The sequence below is a fragment of the Euprymna scolopes genome, chromosome 37 (genome assembly GCF_053919585.1).
Source record: "Euprymna scolopes isolate OS-2025 chromosome 37, ASM5391958v1, whole genome shotgun sequence".
In the NCBI taxonomy this organism is placed as follows: Eukaryota; Metazoa; Mollusca; class Cephalopoda; order Sepiida; family Sepiolidae; genus Euprymna; species Euprymna scolopes.
The window spans coordinates 39,972,247-39,984,535 of record NC_136518.1 but is presented as its reverse complement, the minus strand read 5'-3'; positions in this window follow the sequence as shown (position 1 = coordinate 39,984,535).

The following is a 12,289-nucleotide window of genomic DNA, read 5'->3' as shown; positions in this document are numbered from 1 at the left end:
AGCACTCTTGTAATAACTTCGGTATGCTTTATTGGTTACCTTACCTATGAATAATAACAACTTTAAATAATATATATATATATATATATATATATATATATATATATATATATATATGCCTGTGTGTGTATGTATGTATGTATGTATGTATTTATTTATTTATATGAATAATAGATGTTCACCCCCCCAAAAAAATACCCAAGTCCAATAAAAAGACAGAGGCCACATAAAAATTCAATATGGTCAATCTACCTGCCAGTACCTAATGAATATATTCTTGTCTACAGATATTATCAGTCGATTTTTCTAAATATGGTACACGTCTATAATTGTTGTGACGAGAGATAATCTTCTTTCCAAGTCACATTTCTGTGTGTAAATAGGTTATTTAGTCATCATTGTTTCTTCACCTCATCTAGTTTACAGTGTTACGAAATATTTTATTAAGTTCAATAATTGCACGCGTCTGTGATGATTTGAGTTAACTATTTTGTTTTAATACTCATTCAGCATATAAAACAAATATTGCTGCCTTCCATTGCAGATTCTTATTTTAACCATTTGCATTTGCAGCCTAGATTAGTTCCATTAGTGGAATTTTCAACCAATTTCAGCATGAGTCTTAATTCCGAGTTTTTACTGATTTCAATAAAAACATTTCAATGTTATTTATATAATTTAAATCAACTATTAATTACAATATTTGTTAATTACACGTTGTCATACTTTTGACAGCAATTTAACAAGTTCTTACGAAAAAAATAATTAAATAAATTTCGAATATATGTTTCCTATTTTATTTTGTTTTTCAGTTATTGTGAACGTTGACTGCCTAGTCAACGTATTATTTTTATTATATCTCAACATGTTTACGCGGTGGCGAACTAATGAAATTTACGTATTTCCTTGACTAAAGACTACTTAGATCAAAGTACGCGGTTTGATTATATATTTTTTTTTAGAATTAGGCGTGATTATTACGGTTGACAAGGCGGCTAACGTAAGGATTTTGTACATTACACGTTTTAATATGTTGTTTCAAGAAAAACAATAGAATTGAAATATCAGTTTTAGGAAAAATATTTTCCCATTGCAATAGAAGCCTGATATACGATTGCCCTAGGATAGGTTTTTTTTCATGTTAGGATGTGGAATACGATGTTTTTCGGCTCGATAGTAAATTGTTTAAATTTTTCCAATATATTTAGTCAATAATCCACCAATATAGAAACGGATTAATTGCGTTGAATTATATTTGACTAAAAATCTCAACTCATATAAGATGTTTCAAAGTAACTGATTCTGTTAGTTGTTAATATGCATGATGGTAAACATCCTGTATTAGTCCCGCCTTATGTTGTTTGTAATGGTATTTCATTATGCACAGGTGTATTATATACTGTGATGCATTTTGTTAATAATTTAATGACGTATCCCGGGGTTCTAATATATATATATATATATGTATATATATATATATATATATATATGTGTGTGTGTGTGTGTGTGTGTGTATACATGAGATGATAATTAATAAAAACTGAAGAAAGTGCGCAATGCTGTTGTAGAGCAAATATGCGTTTTATTTTTTATTACCGTATCTTTCTGTTAATTACATTATTGTTTCGAACATTTCTGTAAAAGTCTGAGGACGCTACAGACGGCCCAAAAAAACGGCCGTGTAACCGAAACATGAATGTAACTTAACAGAAAGATACGGTAATAAAAAATAAAACGTATATATATATATATATATATATATATATATATATATATATATATATATATATATATATATATATATATATATATGACCTTTAGATATGTAGCACAAATTTGACTTAATTTTTAGCCGGTAAAATAGCAACAAAAGGGGTCCCAATATCATCAAAAAGCATTGATGTTGGCCGGGCGTAGATGGATTGCCGTATTATATTTTTTTGTGGGGACGTATACTCGAATAAAAAGTCATGAAGTAAATAGCTTTATATTTCAGTTTAATGTAAGCATATGTTTCGGTTATGCGCTTACAGATAATACGGGTTTCGGTTTTAGGTGATGGGCCACACGCCATTGTTTTTTTTTGTTTTTTTTAACCTTTGCAATTGCTTTTATAGATTAGGAATGCGACACTTTCATGAACAAAAGCTAATATGTAAGCGTATTATACGACCGGCAACACCAGGTTGCCGCTAATATATATATATATATATATATATATATATATATATATATATATATATGTGTGTGTGTGTGTGTGTGTGTGTGTATGTGTGTGATTGTGTGTAAAGATAAATATTTTCATTAAATATCTATACCTGTATAACTACTGTTTGACTCCAACAGATGTGAAATAAAAAGCCACACGGCCATGTTCCTCACATGATCGCAACAATCTATATTCAAGATAAATGTCCCTTATTTGGTAAAGTATCAAATTAAAAATGAGAATACAGTTATTGGCTTTGTCATGTATTAAACAAATCGGGCTTATTACTAAAGAATTAAAGCAATGTTTTGAAATAAATAAAACAATTTAGTTTACAAATGTCGGATTAGATATACATAATTTGTCTTGTAAATAAAGAAAATAGAAAGCTTAATCGAAAAACATAACTGTTTCGTAAACCAAATAAGTTTAAAATAGAACGGATTAATAGAAATTACAAAAAAAATATTAGAATGTAAATGAATACAAAACTATTCATCTCTTCTTCTTCTTCTTCTTCTTCTTTATATATAAATAAAATTAACTCATTTTCCCGTGTAGGTTTGACCTTTATAGGATTAAAACTAGTAGAGTTCATGCACATCTGATATGCAAAAACTGCGGCACATTATCTGAGGTGTGCTATAGGCTATTACCTCTACACTTGCTCGATAATCATCCATTCCTATATTTGTCCTGGTGAGAGTCTACTGCCGAAATTGTTTAGATTTAACGGAAGTTGTAAAATATTTTCTCTCTATCAAATTCCTCATTTTCCCGCTCCCCATTTACACCGCTACTTGATCCTTCACGGGGATCTTTACGGATGTCAACCGTTTATGGGTTTATTAGTTGTTTACAAAAACTCTACTGATTCATGTTGGGGGAAACGCACCACTCTTACTTATACGTTGTTCACATTTATACACTAGGAAAGATAACTACATTACTTACACGTTTTACACATTTTTACACTAATACAAACTAATTACAAACAGATTCTTTCCATTTAATTTTTATTTTTTAATTTATTTTGTAACCATATAGTACATCATTTCCTTTATATTTCGTTTCGTTCCATTATATCTTTCTGTTGACATTTTTCCGATCTTACTGGAATGTTTGACATCGTTATTTTATATATGTACTTCCGTTTTATTTGATTGCGTTCAGTTTAATTTTTATTTTTTCTGTTTACGTTTTTACGAACTTTCTTGTAAATTTGACATCGTTATTTTCTTATGTTTTTCATATTATTATTTCTGCTCCCACAGTTAGAAATTACTTTTCCTATTAAAATAATTATCCCATCGTAATTATCGCATTTCGTAATCTAAAATATCAAATTTACACCTAAACCAGGCTTAGCTTTACGTTGTTCACATTTTTGCACTAAGAAAAATATATTGCTTAATTTACGTTGTTCGCAGTTTTACACTAAGAACTATATATATATATATATATATATATATATATATATATATATATATATATATATATATATATATATATACGCAGATTCTTTTCATATTTAACCATAGATTAAATCATTTCCGTTTTATTTCGTTTCGTTCCCATATTTTACACACTGCGCAATGGAAGCTTCTTTTGAAAAACTAGATATATTATCAGTCGTCGTCGATGCAGCAATCAGGGGCTCCTTAGAAATAAGAATGAGATATTCCCTATTGTGCTTATGCTTCGAAAAAAAATAAACACCAATTAAGTTTAGCCAGTATCAGCCAAAATCCGTCGGGGTCATCCCAGGTCCGCCGGGGTCCGCAAAAATTCGCAAGGGGTCAGTTAGATCTGCCGGGTCCATTGCGATCTGCCAGATACCATCATTGCATGCCAGTACATGACATGACCAGTTACATGAGGTGAGAGTTTCCAACGTAAAAGGGAAATGCCCCAATCAATTAAAGACAATGACAGTGCGCGAAAAATGTAAAACAATAATTTTCGCTAGTCCCAGCCAGTACTCACTTATCACATTAAGTGACAGTTGCCATTGGAAAATAATAAAATACTGCTATATTTGTCATTTAATTGTTATGTCCGCCAATGGACCTCACTATCATTCAATGGAGGATACGAATATTGAGAAAAGCCAATTTCCTTTTCAGAGACGTCCAATATGTTTCGGCACTGGGCATGATCAATAGTGACAGAGACTGGCTTAACGCAATTCACCGCACAAGCACACTACGGATCATCTAGACTTTCCACTATTTATATTCAGGAGCAGTCGCATAACGGTCGTCGCTAATGGTCGAGGCCGACAGTGAACCAATACTGACAGCTATGAAAGCCACTGAGGATCGACTAGTAAACGCACATAAATACAAGTACTAATCTCAAACCATCACCAACCGCCAGTGGTCGTGAGAGGCATCAGATGGCAACCAGTGGATGCCAATATCAAACAACGCTGGAGAGTTGGTGACAGACGATTGGGCATTACCGTACATGACAGCTAGATGTAAAGAAACACATTGCCGACCAGTATACGCCAGTAACCACCTCAAACACACTCTAATCACAACTCACCCAAATTTCCATAAATGACAGCCAGAGGCCGCCGTTGATTGCCACTGTAAGGAAAAGGTTTACAGCGGAAGCGAGATGATTTGATTTTACGCTAGCCACAATTGCGCTTTATTTTTCAAGGGTGAAAATCGTAGTTTGTTTATGTTTTCATGTGCTTACCTTATGAGTTCCGGTGTTGTGCTATACTTCTATTACGCACTTATGTGGCAGTTCGACATAAGTGCAGATTAAGAAATCATACGCCAAATATTTCTACAGTAAAATAATTACAAGGGAAATCACTGTGAGTCTGTAGATGGGTTATCTTTGCCACAAGATATTCCATGTTAAATCGATCTGTGAAATATAAAAATAATGAAGTCTTCAAAATGCTACAAAAAGCATTTAAACACTTTATGAGACCTCCAGACCTCTACTAAAACGAACTCTATACACACTAAACACTGAATTGAAATTAGTTATAAATGATCTGTGACAAAAATCCGGATATCTCTAGATTCATACGGAAAGCAAAAATTAACTTTTAGGAGCCTTTCAGAAAATATTTTAAGTGAAGCAAAAAGTAACAAAATTTAGGAGGTCAACTAACTTTACTAAAAATCATGTATACTACAGATGATAAACATGACCTATTGTCTGTAACTTCCTACCACTTTTATCAGGTACAGTAGGACCACAGGATTCGGAATAAAAAATTATTGATAAAATACAGTGCAATATATAATACACATGTCACATAACATTATATATAACACCGTATGGCGGAGAAAATGCCGAGACCAGGTGCCCGAAAATACAATGCAATATATAATACACATGTCACATAACATTACATATAACACCGTATGGCGGGGAAAATGGTTTAACCAAGGGCCGGAAAAATCATTGTATTCTGCATCATTACCTGAAAAAAACGTATCATAGGGCCACCGTCTTTCGGAGTCCTACTGTATTAACAAATGTCAATAAATAGAATTACAATGCCATTGTTTCAAGTTTAAAAATGTTTTAGTATAACTTAGATTTTTTTACTGCCTATTTGAAGATATGTGTCTCTTACACGCTCTTTAGTTCTATCTTTTAATGTATATTACAGTCTTTTTTTATGGGTTAGCAATGGAATTCTCTGTAATAAAAGGAAAATTTAAAATATATTAAATTAATTTTTAAAAGCAAACTAATTTTCATGCAACATTAGAACATTTTTTAAGAAAAGTACTGCTTATGCAAGATGTTAAAATTCTCTCAAACAAAAAAGTATTCAGAATGAAATAAGAACACCTACTGTATACTTTTCATTATCAAATATTCAGTAACTCGCACGAAAAATCGAGATAAAAGTAAAAGATAAAAAAGACAATTTGCAGCTAGAAAATAATGCCTTAGCACGGCGGAAGTGCTGTTAAATTAGATAGGCAGAAATAAGAAAAAAGTGTGTCAGTTCGTGTTTGTGCGTAACGAATATTGATTAATTAAGAAATCAGTTAAAAATCAATAGGGCTATAATACAATACTCTAATTTTCAACTTCCAAAAGTCTCCAATATTTTTCTGAGTTACCGTTTGCCTTAAACAGAAAGCTACTCATCATTGAATAACGTGCTGCCAAATTAAATTTTATAATAAACAGATTCAATGGATTTCGAATAAAAATGCAGATTAATTTTTACATATACGAATCAGGATCTAAAGTATAGATACTTGATTTTAAAATCAATGCTTATGAAAACTTCAAAAGGTTTCTAGACATATGTTGTGCAGATTGTATATAACCAGGATATCATACCCCTTTGTTTACATCATCCGCGTATAACTACATCTCTGTCCTGTCGCATCCGCTAGACGCTGGTATTCATAATCAATGAGGTAAGGTCCGACCTTCTCTCCTAATATAGATTAAAATACCTATTCTATTCTTAAATACTACGCCATTTAATATTTTCTACGTTAGATTCGAGTCAGGTAAACAACAGTCATTTACGCCTGACCGTCTTCTTTCTGAAACAAGAATATGATATTAAGGTACATCTTATCTAATAAATGCCAGTCGATATTTTTAGTCACTTGTTCATGTAACCAAGATGAGAACTGTAATAAAAGAAACCAGAATACATATATGGTCCTACTTAAATTAAAAGAAGGCATATTCTTAGCAGAGACTTGATAATTTTGTCAAACCTCTAGGACATTCATGTATTAAATTCTACGTTTCACGTCAATGCTTACGTTTGGAAAATTGACAGTTATGTGCCGAATTATTTTCTCGAAAATATCAGATTACGAATGCATTAATATTTACAGGATTGAGCAATTATGTAACAAGTCTGCTGCCTTCAGGACAAGTACAATTATTTTGTTTCTCTCAACTTTTATGGATAGTTTGGTAAACTTAAAAATTGAGTGGTCTACATCTGATGATAGCATCGCTGTTATAAATTAATACAAAAACACTATTCGTTGTCGACAAATAAGTGCGTATATTCCAAAAATCTAATCTATAATTTGACAAATAAACAATTAACCTTAATAATAATCGACGGAATACATAAACTCTATTATAAAATACCTTTGGGAAGCTGCGTTATAATGATATTAATTGTGCACCTAGAACTACAGGAAAAGTAAACTAATAGGTGTTATACTGTTAACAGATAAACCGTTAAAGTAGTGTTGTTTCACTTTGATTTTTTACCACACCGTTAGAGTAAATGTGCTCTGAAGTATATGCTGGAATTTAACTACATAAACCTAAATAACACAACTCTCGCAAATATTTTTAACAATTAGGATGCATATATGCTGGAGATGTTTCCTGTATAATATATTTTTCATAATCTTCTGTTCCCTATTTTCGCCGATTGCATAAATTCGCAGAAATATAAATGTAACGATGATATACATTTTACTACAGAACATGATAATTGGGTTTGCCAATATAAAACTGGCCTTAAAAGGGCATCACAATACGTCTACTTGGTTTTTAAGATTGAATAAAAAATATATAAAATCTATTGATGTAACTACTAATACTAATACTAGTACTAATACTACTACTGCTACTACTACAACTAGCGGTAAAAATATATGGGATTTGAAATTGTTGAGTATCAATTGAATTAAATTGTACAAAATACGAAACACTCCTGCTGTATTGCATGTTAAATGGGTGCAAAATTAAACAGCTGCTAGTATTATCACAATGCTACTATTACTACTAATTATACAGAGTACACAACTAGTGATTATATTTTTCTATTGCTTTTAACAAAGTTATTTTCATTCATCGCTTATACATTTAATGCTTCTTGATAATTAGACTGAGTAATATATGCTTGCCATTATTTATTGTATTGTTAGAACAGAGCCGGTCTTAGGTATCGGCAAACTAGGCAGCCGTCTAGGGTCTCCGATTGTAAGGGCCTAGCACAGGAATCATGAGAAAAAACTATATGCATAGTGTTAATTATGCATAAAACAACATAGTGGCGCATTAATATAGATGCATGATATCAACACCGTCTTCTCTTGATACATTGCATTTTATTTATTATAATGCTTTGAATACTGCTATTCTAAATGTAGCTATAGCCCTTCGTATAGCATTGAAACTTTATATTACTGTTGCATTGAGGGATAGAAGTTTGTCCATGCTTAAAATAATAGAAAATATATCTGAGATCGACAATGACACAAGAAAGCCTTAACAGCCTGGCAATGATATATGTCGAAACAGATATCATCCAGTCGCTGGATTATTCACAATTTGTTCCAAAATTTGCTGCCATCAAAGCGCAAAAAGTTGATTTTTTAAGATTTATGACATCTGCACACATTTCAGTTTTTGGTTGATTTAGATATGAATATAGTTTTTAATAAATTGCTTGATTTTTATCGATATTTATTTTTATTTTTCTATTTTATTTTGGGGGGTCACTAAATTTACTTTGCCTAGGCCCTCCAATTATCCAAGGCCGGTCCTGTTTAGCGTAAACATTATGAAACAAAGCCGTTACTGCTTTTTGCAACAGCAACTACATCACACATATGTTACTGACCTAGTCAGTGGGCGAAGAGACGTCACAGCAAGGAGAAGGAAAACACGAGAAAAAAAAGAAAAAATGTGGACTAGAGGCGACTGTGCAAACAGGTGTGTGATCGAGAACCGGAAAAAGATGCGGACCAATGCAGAATATATGTGTTGTACTGGTGTGAAGGTAGGGATTTGTAAACTACACTGCAGACGAGATAAACTAAGATACATTTAAAACAAGACTGAATGAGTTATTTAAAAAAAAATATTAATAAATGCATTTCATTTCAATAGAAAAAAAGCTTATTCGATTTTTTTGGCTCCTTTGCGATTCTATATGCACGCAGCGTTTAGATCCTAATAACGAGACGGTTGAGAAAAAAACAACAACTACGATATATTTAATCGTGTTACGTAAAAGTTTAAACATAATTTTTATAATATATCGCATTTTTATTGAAAATATGTGTTTATCTCTCCTTCGTTTATTTTAAATATAGTCCTCGTTCTTGTGTAACATTAGTTGAAATATAAGCTTTGTGAACTGTTACGCGCAAATCATAAATTTAATCTTCATCACAATTTCATGTGTAAACATTCTAGGAATATTCATTATTATATTTGTATTCCAAATGGTTTAATGCATTGTTGTTATAAAATACATAGATAATTGCAGTTATCTCAAAATGTATATATATATATATATATATATATATATATATATATATATATATATATATATGCGCGAGTGTGTCTGTATGGGTGTGGGTGTATGTACGTGTGCGTGTGGGTGCCTGTTAAGCTTTGTCTAGTCAAAGAAGGCAAAATGCAACTGAGGCACAAGATCTATGGTAAGGTGTGAGCATCCCTCTCTTACACATTTAAAATTTTGCACATTGATGCAATCACCGAACTAAATAAAACACATAAAAAAACTTAGAGATAATGCTTTTAAGTCAGCAAAATTCCCCCTCTTCACTGTAAACGTCTCTAGACGCCTAGCACGTTTTATTCTAATGGCTTTTTTATTACGAACACACACTAATGAAGCAAGCGAATTGGAACTGGGTAATAAGGAGTAACGTGATGGTATATTTTGTTAAGCGAATTAGATGGAAAGGTAGGTTTTAGACCATGCCTAAAAGGTGCAAGGTATGTATTTTGCAACTTATTTGGATTCATGTTCAAATAATGCCTCTGAAGGTGTATGTGATCTTCGTAGTTGTTAGGAAGTGTTGGCACATCTTAGAAGGATCTGGCATCTTCAGATGTATGTTATTGTCCCATTTGATGGTATCTATGTATAATTTGCATTATATATATATATATATATATATATATATATATATATATATATATATATATACGTGTGTGTGTATGTTTGTGTGTGTGCCCTTGCTAAATGTCCTTGCCCAATTCCCTCGGACAATGGTTCACTGAGTTACTTTTAACTGTCCTTACACTCTATTCCACTTATTGTGTTTCTGATTCTTTGCTTGTTCCAAAATCATTAAAGATATTATCCCCATCCAAAATAATTATTTCTTTTGCTCGTTAGATATTTTCAGTTTATTTACTATCGTGCCTCTTGATGAGACCATTGCTACTTGCTGCGATACCTTTTATCGTAGTGAACTTGTTCCTCCTTCCTTACCGGGAAAATATTTATTAACATCCTTTTCTATTTAACAAAGTCAGTCCAGTTTAATTTTGACAATGTGATGTACCAAAAAATTGATGGGGTTTCAATGAGCGGCACTTGAAGTCCTATCCTTGCCTACATTTCCGTTGAGTTTTATGAATTATAAATTTTCAAGTCAACACATAACACCCCCGCTTTATATTTTCGTTATGCGGATGATACGTTTGCGGTTTTTCCTTCTCGGAACCTGGCTTTAGAATTCTTCTAACTTCTCAATTCCTTACATAACGCTTTGCCCTTCCATATAGAGATCGAAAAGTGCAGTTTTTCCCGTTCCTGGAGATGCTGGTCGAAATGTCAAGAGCTGGCTTTCTTAGCGCTATATATAGAAAATCGACCTTTACGGGTTTATATACTAAATGATGTTCATCTACACCCAAAACAATCAAGTTTATGTTGATTTATAAGTTTCTATATAAGGATTTGGTTATTTGTTTCCCCTTGTCTGAAATAACTAAACTTAAATAAATCCTGGTCGATATCGGCTACCCTCAATTTATCATTGATAAATGTATTTAATTCAAAATAAATCAATTCATTAAATAAATATTTTGGCCCTTCTACTTGTCCTGTATACCTTAAGTTGCCATAGGTTGGAGACAAATGTGTTCCTCTCATTTACCAACTTAAACAGATTATCAACAATTGTTTTCCGTCTGTTCTACCTCGTGTGATTTCAAAATTCGGGAAACATGTTTCCTTAATAAAAATTAAAATAAAACTATCGTCAACCCTACCAACAATAAGTTACATTCTGCGATTGGCCAACATTTATTGTATAATGTAAAGTGTGGTTTGGCATACAACGGAAACTTTTTTAATTCTATTTCGAGGCCGATCAAGTAATCATCTGAAAATACGAATCTGACTACATAAAACGATTCTCTGCCGGCAGAAGAGGTTCATTAATACATTGGGCCATTTAGGTGATTAGTAGGAAGATACCATAGCTTTATATGTATACTTATACATGTATATGTATGAGTTTCCTACTCCCTCTCTCTTGTGTATATTTTATATGTGAGATAAACAAATGTTATTTGTTAACTCTCTCTCACTCTCTCTCTCTCTCTCTCTCTCTCTCTCTTCCGTATATTTATACGCGGGATATATCATTCCTCACTCATACAATTTTAGGAAGTTTGGTTTTATAAAAATATCCATTTTAGTTTTTGTATAATCCCCCTGTTTTTCCCTACCCTTTTTCATTCTCCCTGTATATATTTATTTAATGGAGATTTTAAATATGCCCATCTTATTTCCACGTTATTTAAAACGTCTTCCCTCTGCTTTTCTTTAAACATTCAACGGCATCGTCCACTCCTGATTAAAACACATCCAGTTTAAATGCACTCTCTTCTCTGTCATATTACAAATGTTGTAGACCTGATAAACTTTCTCCCTCTCATAATTATACACACACACACACACACACACACACATATATATATATATATATATAGATAGATTGAGAGTTATCGATATATACTTCAATTTTTTTTTGATTTTTTAAACGTTTAACTTACCGTCTGCATCTTGAAGCTAATGTCTCTTAGAAAATCGCCCATATATTTATTTGGATGTAAACAAACAATATTTTTATGTTTAAGACAGTAATGTAGGCACATGAATGTTTCGGGGACCTACCCCTCTTATGCGTAGCTTGCCTGTACCAAAGAATCAAACCACGGATCTTACATATTACAGTCCGGTGCTTAATCGATAACGCCATGAAGCCATAGACAATGTCGGCGTCTCAACATTGAAGCTCATGTTTCTTAGAATTTTTTTGTTACGTA